Raw genomic sequence first — 8451 nt, 5'->3', positions numbered from 1 at the left:
TGAATTCTTAGTCATGCAGAGTATGAATCCGTAGAAGCAGATTGGCCTGGCAACCTGAAGGGGAAAAAAGAACAAAGGAGAATATGTTGATGCAATCTATCCAGTGGTACTGTGCTGCAAATAGTGAGGTGATCTCCTAACTTCTGAAGTGTAAAAAAAGAAGTCTGAAAGGTGTCTGTCTTTCTCAGTGGATTTATTTATTTTCTTTTCTTTTTTTTTTTCTCCCAGTATATTTCCAGCTTTTTAAAATCAGAAATGTTTACTGGGGGAAACTATTAATGAAGCCCAGCAGAATGTGACAGGAGGGGTAAATGCATATAAATTCAGAAATTGAAAGGGCAGGGCACGTTCACAAGGGAAAAAAAGGTGCATTACCAACATTTTTTAACTAAAATACGACAGCTAGCTGGAGGTAAGAGTTTAAGGCTGTCCTCTGTGCTAACAGGCCCATGTAGGGAAACTGGCAGAGCCCTGGGGTGAAAACTGCAAGCTGTCTGAATGCAACATTCAATACTATGGCTATGTTTTTAAATTACTGCAAGTAAGGTGCCTTTTTGTCCTAGCAAGGATGAAGCATTAAATGAGATGTTTTGCAAATGTTTAAATATATGCTTTTGTTAATATATTATTGGCTAGTTAATATTTTTAATAAAATTAATCATTGTGAAAGCTTTAAAAATTAACTCTGCAACTGATCATTTAATCGTAATTAAAGGCAGTGAAGGAAACCTAAAACCTTCGGTAGTTTCAGCAGTAAAACTGAGGAGGCTATCTTCTGAAATTCTCTAATATTTCTGATGCAAGAACAGAGGCAGGGAATTTACTTTAAGGAATTGCTTTTCGAAAAATATCTCTGCTAGTAATTTCTTTTTAATTCATTAAATACTTAAAAGAGGGGGAAACTCCAGGAAAAAAAAAAACAAACGGCATTGCAACTCACTGCTAAAGGCGTTAATACGATGCTAATGAACCATAGCCTTTCCAACGCATAGCTGGCAACTTTACCACCCATCTGTGCTGAGTGGGATGTGCAAGCAGAAGTCGGGGCTGAAAACCCTCCACCTGTTTTCAGAAAGTGAGTGCGCACACACTGAAGTTACTCAGCGTATTTGCTCCGTCTTCGGCAGTCCGGGTGATGTTGTTACTACTACTTTTCTGCTGTCTCATATCTCCCACCGCCATGTGCCAGCTGATAGGGGAGCTGTGACATACCACACCCCCGCGGCCGGGAAGGGGGTCACATGGACTGGTCTCATCCAGAGCACTTTAAAGAAACTGATAGAGCTTATCTCATTTAACTTGGCCTTTGGAAGACGCTTGTGGAAATTTCTGCAAAGGAGGTGACATCAGTTGTTGTCACAGCTGCTGTGTAAGTCTGCGTCTGTTCAGTATCTGGCCAGGGTGTGTATGTGTGTGCAAGTAGATATCGTTAATAGATTGCATTTAAATCAAAAACAGTTCATATGAAGTTGGCGAGGAGGTTCGATCACTCAGAATAGGTGCATTATCATCAAGACTTGAGGCAATGATGGAGTACATAAACTTAATAAAGCAGAAGGATGACCAGCTTTGGAGGGCCGATGTTACATTTAAAACAAACCTTCTCCCTGGGGAATTCCAAGTGTTAGCATGTGGGACATACTCCAGCTGCTAGCTGCTCAGACTTAAAATAAACCAGGCAAAATCCTATACGCAGGCTCTACCAACTGAGGCAAGCTGCTATTGCAAACCTTTCATCTCCCTTTTTCTTCCAGTTGGGTCAGAATGACAGCAAACATTTTTGAAAGAGCATTTAAACCTTAGTATTTCACACAGCTTTCCTTGTGCTTCTCTGAAGTGATCTCAGCACAGTTATAAATTCAGCAAAGAATCTGGTTTGTACAGGTTGAAACATTGTCCTAGGAAGGCTGGAATTAAAAACGGGTTAGAAGGAATATTTCTACCTTGTGTGACAAAGACATTGTGACCAATACTACTGCTTTCCTAATCTAGGTACTTTTGAAATCGCAGCATGACTACATTAACAGAGGACTATTCTTCTTATTATGTTGAACCCGGGAGATCCTTTTTCTTAAAGTGAAACACATGTGACTTTAGGGTGATTTGCATTTTGGTTTTTTTTTCTTAGCATATTGAAGAGGAAATAATTTAATGTGTCTATGGAAGACACCATAGCAGAATTTCATGTAAAAAGGTGTCTGGGACTGCATGGTTGTTTGACAACTAGAATATAAATAACTTTGTGGAGGTCTGAAAATAGACTACAGTACTGTTTGCTTGTCTTGTGGTTTGAGATTGACTTCAGTTTTTTTTTTTTAATTTTATTTTAATACCCCTCTGACTATAATTTATTTCTAAGGTACTGAGATGCTTGGGAGGGGTGGGAAACAAGCAACTTAATGTAATCTATGCAAATAATGTCTAAATTTTTTTTTAACATTATCCTACATGAAACTTCATTTGTCAAGACTACTCAGTTTTTCTGTGATAAAACCTGTTGAGCAACGTAGTACACAACATTTAGGAATTTAATACTCTTATTACTGTCAAAGCACAGATATCAAGCCATACCAGTCAGCTTGAAAAGTGTACAAGTGACTGACGCAACCTACCTTCCTGCTTCTTCTCTTCTTCCTTTAGACACAGTCACGCAAATTCTTGTTCAAACCAACAAGCTTATCCAGAGTATAGTTATAACAGTGAACTCTGCCAAGCTATGGTTAATCACACGGTGCTAGGGATATCTTCTGAAGGTATCCTGAACACTGTGGCAGAAGTATTTGTCACTCAGACTATTTATAATTCTAGGAGTTTGGAGGCCAGACAGATGTTTATTTTTTTTAATATGAGATGGCACCTCTTCCTTTATACAAAAGAAATTGGCTATGTCTGTATGGATACATCAGGCAGATCTGGAGCTTGCTGTTTTCAGGAAATGCCATGTATACACCCCGGACACACTGCTGCTCACTCGATTAGCCTTTCTGTCTCACAGATGACTTTGTAGCTCCACGGCAGTCAGCCTGTTGTCTGCTGGACCTCTCGTTTCTGTGGATGGTTGGGAGAGGTCAGTGCAGGGTAACTCAAGAAATGTGAAGCTGTTGTCCACGTAGCACCTCCATTAGAAAATTTTTAAGGGCTTCCAAACTGAATAAAGCTGTGAGCTCTAGTGTTAACCACAATTTTATATATTTTTTTTTTTTTTCTGGATGGTGTGCAAAACTATACTAATGCCAGTAAGCCTTTGAGAAATAAGACTGATAAGCATCATGGTTTTTTTTTTTCTTATTTTCCTAACCACCTCAAGTGATTAGTTTTGAGGACTTTTTGATAAAGTTTACATGCAGGTCACCCTTCCCTCCTGTTCCTTGTTACATATCTTGAATTATTCTTAACTCCGTGTTTCTGGAAATCATGGGCAATGTATAGACACAATGCCTTCAGCAGGCACGCAAGGAATGTTATGAGGGTAGCAAGCTTCCAATTTCCCTGGTCACTCAGAAGATTTATGTGCCAGTATAATGAGAATGAATGATGAGCTGTTGTTCATTGACAGAGGCCTTATGGGTCTGTCTATGCACAAGAGGTTTTGGAAGTTGATAACCTTTGTGCTTCAGGTTTTGTTTTGAATAGATAGAAGAGGAGAAAATAGCTATTAGTAGATGTAAAGCTGGACAGACAAACTGAAGGGTATTAGCCAAGTTCTGGCAGTGAAGCTAAAAATCTGAGCTATTTATACAGTTGGAAACAGAGTTGGGGTATTTTCATTATTTTGGCACACAGTATTGACTTTTATAGAGTCAGGAGATGCTCCTGCCTAGAATTTCACTCTCTTCTATTTTTTAGGTCTCTCTGAGTCAATGTGACATATCGCAGCTTTGGTCTGAGCACTGGCCAAGTATAAATGGAGGGGTGGATTTCAAACTCTGAAACTGAGAAGTCTCTAGGTCACTCTAAACTTGCCTAGAGACAAGGCGTGTTAAAGTATTTTTTTGCCGTTCAAGAGCAAGATAAAATGTCCATAGACAGAACCACTATTACTACTATATAAGTTATTCACTTCAACACCTTTCTCGTATCATATCAAGTTAATGACCATTTTGTGCATCTGGTATACATCCAGAACCCCTGTTGTAAAGTCAAGGTTGTGTGAGATATCCCAGTTTGCACACCATGTTATTTTGACAAGTATCATAAAGCTACGTAAACGGAAACCATACTTTTAAGATTTTTTTTTCCTAAAGGATACGAAGTAAAGATTAAATACTGAACTTTGATTTTCAGATATATTACACACACACACACACATCCCCTGCCCCAACCTCCATATACTAAATAGTAAATTCTTGGGAACATAAGAGCCTGAAAATTTTTGCTTTTCTAAACCTAAAACGTAGCCATCTTTAGCAGAAGCCTAAGTATTATGTCTCCTGGAATCACATTAATTCCAGAAGAAACCTCTGTCTTCTCTGGTATTTATAATTTCATAATATCCACTTTCTTAAAAATTTTCGTTGTCTCAAATGTTCCAGCAGCTCCATGTTATAAGCTCTTGAGACTGATTTAAAGTTTCACCATGCATTTTTGCAGAGTGGCAGAGAACTTAAGCCAGGACTTAAGGGTTTAGGTTCTATTCAGAAGTTACCCATGTGCAAAAATATTTTTCTGAAACATATGGGAAAGAGCTGGGTTCTCCTACACACATGCCTGGAAGATAATTGGAAATCACTGTGCTCCGTTTTTAAAAAATAAGAACCATGAAACTCCCTCCTGGAACGACACGAAGCACACACATTTTCTCTTTGAAAGGCATTAACTTAGTGTTTTTATGCATACCTATGATATGGTGGTTGGAATGGCATTTGGAATTGCTCCTTAGCAATAGTCTCATCGCCATCCTCATATCTGTGCTGGCTGTAGTGGAGACAGACTGTTATCTACCCCTGTGTCGTTGTATAGCAACCCGTGGAAGTTAGAGGCATAACTGCGTACGTATGTTGCTTAGCGTTGGCATCCAGGCCAGAGAGCGGCAGTGGTAGGGAGAGTCTGATGTCGGCTGTGCAAAGCTGTGGACAAGGATGCTTGGGGAGCCAGGAGTCTGATGGAGGGAGGAGGCAGAAGGACCAGCCAGAACAGCCCTATTCTCCTGTGTGGTGCAAGGGGAGAAGGAAGGGGACAAAATTGCGAGCTCCATCTTTCCTAGGTATGGGCCTGTGCCTAAATGATTTCATTCAGCCCTAAACTTGTAATGGAAAATCTTGCATGATTACAACTTAATATACCATAGTCTGTATTTATGGCTGAGTTGGCTTGAGTTAACAGTACCTTTAGAGATATGCTGCTTGCAAAACATGCACCACTAGCCAAAGCATGCCTTTTATCAAGATGGGTTAGGAATATCCAGTGCTTCCCTACAGGCATGTTGCTACCTGTAGCTGAATTTAATAATACTAGATTATTGTAGTGTGGTTTATACTGGCTTTTTTCTTCATTCTTTTGAATCTATTTATTTACTTAATTTTCCTACCATCAAGAAAAAAACCAAATCTATGAATACTTGTAAAAGCAGGGTCAGATGGTGAGACTGAATTGAAAGAAGATATTTAGGTTCTTAGGATGACACTCAAAAGAGCCTGTGGGCTCAGCTATGCTACACAGCCAAGTACACTATAAAGATCGCTGAGCTAATGCCCGTGATCGGAAGCTCAGTTAGTGTTGTTGTGTTCTCCCTGGGCTAATTAACAGGGGTGCCTCTCAGCATACCTAATTAGCTCCATTCCTGCAGCATCCTCAGGGGCTGGGCTAATTAGCGTGGGTGCTTTGCTATACAGACACAGCTATATTGCCTCTGGGATCTAAGCTAGTATCCGTGCATGGCATTGCATTGTACCATGTAGACAAGCCAGTTCCCTCAAAGCTACCTCAGGATCTCTAACAGCCTTTTGCTGTGTAAACTTGCCCGGTGCATTAATGAGACCCCAAAAGCTTATGCAGAGAGAAGGATACTAACTCAGGATGTGGGCCAGAGGGTAACATTTTGGGAGACAGATGTTTTAGGGCGAGTCCCATGTTCATTTGCGTTTGCTTTACCTCTATGTCTGCTTGTTACCTTTGGATTAAAGACAGTATTAAAAGTAAGCACCAGCTATGGTGAGGCAAAAAAATAGGCTTACATTGAGGTGTACAAAGTCTGAACCTGCTACCTTGCAGCTTGCTGGTTTTTGCTTTTAGGTTCTCAGCTAAACTTATAGCTACTAAAAGATAGTTATGAACTAATGAACTGAAGCGTTTTTAAAGCATATTTCCCCATTGCTGTGGTCAAATAATAATGGTAATGAAGTATCCTTTATGGTTTTACAGACCCTGCTTTCTCTGATCTTGAAGTGCTTTGCAAGGATGAGTAAGCACAGCTTCACATGAGCCCTGTAATGAGGCAATACAATGATTCCCATAGTAGGAGTAGTAAATCTGAGATGCAAAGACCAGCCAAAAGTAACTTGCATTTATTAGAAAGAACACGTCCTCTCTGATTTAACTTATTCTTGCACTGTGCTCCTCAGAATTTTCTCGTACAGACATTTTTCTTATCAGCACTATTTAAACTCACTGATACCAGGTGATTGCAGATTCAGTTTAGCTGAACTGACCTAAAAATGTTGTATTGCACTAGACAAGAGCTGCAGAAAGGTGGCTTATTATTCACAAAGGGGCTGTACACTGCAGAGGGGTGATAAACAAATGATCCACTGTCTCTGTCTTCTGCTTGTAGTATCAGTAGCAACCGGCTGCACTGATACCTTCCTGATAGCTCAGCCTTGCACAGAAAAACAGTGTCATTTGTGGCTGCAAATTCCAGCCTCTGCAAGGAGTCCTCAGGGGCTCAGCACCTTCCGGGAGCTCAGTGGGAAACTCCTCCTGACAAGTGGAAAAGATCTGTCAGAGACAGCCTAATATGCCTCTTAATCTTGCTTCACTTTATTCTCATCATTCTAAGAACCCCAAAGATACACAACATACAGCTATCCAACTTTCTCTGCTTCCCACAAGCAAAGCCTGTGGCTACACCTGCATCATATCTGAACTGATCTTGGGAGTGGTCTGAAGCCTGCAGTGCTCATTGTGTGTTTGCTGCACAGAGTTCAGGTTGCCTATGAGTTCTACCTCCTCTGGCAAATGATGGTGATGCCCATTTGTGAAAGACCCTTTCTTTACTGGGAGGACAGACTGGATACATGGAAGTGACCTCATCGGGCAAGGGGAGGTGGCTGGTGGAGTCCCTCTGCAGCCATGTGCCTTCAGTGCCTTGACATACACGGATCAGCCCAGAATGCATATCAGCAGGTAAAAAAAAAATCTTAGACAATCCCTAACTATTTCCTTAAGTTCAGCCTCAAGGATGAACACTGCCTGAAAGAGAGAGCACTGGTAGCCTCTGCTTCTTTCACTTCCAACAGGGAGGAGTACTGTGAGCGATGCTGAGCCTTTGCAGCATTTCTCTAGCGATGCAGGCAGGAGAGGGGTCTCTTGCAGCTAAGTCACCCTGTGGCTGGTTCCACACTCACCTGCCAAAAGCAGCAATCTGTCCAAACCTGCTGTGGTGCAAAAGGGGCCCATCTTCCCAACCTTACTACTTTTGTCTGCTGTAGTCAGGCACAGCAGGTGAGCTTTCAAACAAAAAGTGAGCAAGGCCTTCTAGTCTGAACTCTTTATGTTATCCTCTTTGTAGGAAAGACTTCTGGTTTTAACAGATGATCATGTGCGGTCAGAAAACAGCATTGTTTGCATGTATGGATCCTCCTTCATTGAAATCCCAGAAACATTGCTGCTTGAGCTACGTGCAGAAGAAATCTGGGATTAAAAAAAGGCCTCATGAGCAAAGAGGAACAAGAGACAATGACATGTGTGTCTCAGCAAGACTTCCACAGAGAAGCCTCAACATGTGTGCAAGGTGAAAAAGAATAACAGAATGACTTCAGCGTTGGCTTGCGATGGGCGAGGGAGGGCCCTTTTCATCACAGTCTGGCAGAGAAATGTATAGCTTCAGAAGAGGGAGGAAGTACAGATCCTTACTTCAGAAATATAAATCCCTTTTTAATAAGTGACTGAAACTGTAGGAGTTCCTAAGGAAAGTCAGCTTTCCTGATCTTCATAGCTTTAACTCTTTCCCTGCCCGATGGAATGCTGCTATTGCCTTCACTTTCCTGTTTTACTCCATCTCCTGGGCGTTTTGGGGAGAGTGAGCAAGCTGTGTTACCTTATAGAAAGAGGTCTCCAAAAGGTCAAAAGTCAACACCAAGATCTGCACCAGAAAGCTGGAAGCCAGGGCAGTTGCAGAGTTCCCAGTGGCTGCATGATCCCCTGGGGATCCACAGCGTAGGTCTACTGCTTTTAAAGGAAAAAGCACCCACATTCGTACTGAATGTGATTCCCCCCCCCCCCCCACCGCGGTAG

The 8451-nt window shown here is 41.4% G+C and overlaps 1 long non-coding RNA gene across 2 annotated transcripts in view; it reads left to right on the top strand.

The window, feature by feature from the left end:
- Positions 1–1289: 1289 nt before the first annotated feature.
- LOC104837382 overlaps positions 1290–8451 on the top strand; it is a 47341-nt gene continuing 40179 nt past the window's right edge. For both annotated transcript variants that reach the window (XR_774926.1, XR_774927.1), the window contains exon 1: positions 1290–1369. This is a non-coding gene — a long non-coding RNA (uncharacterized LOC104837382). The remainder of the gene's footprint in view (positions 1370–8451) is intronic.

The sequence above is a fragment of the Haliaeetus leucocephalus genome, unplaced genomic scaffold, assembly GCF_000737465.1.
Source record: "Haliaeetus leucocephalus isolate CR32 unplaced genomic scaffold, Haliaeetus_leucocephalus-4.0 Scaffold526, whole genome shotgun sequence".
NCBI lineage: Eukaryota > Metazoa > Chordata > Aves > Accipitriformes > Accipitridae > Haliaeetus > Haliaeetus leucocephalus.
The sequence above is the reverse complement of the archived record's forward strand: the minus strand, read 5'-3'. Positions and strand labels throughout refer to the sequence as shown.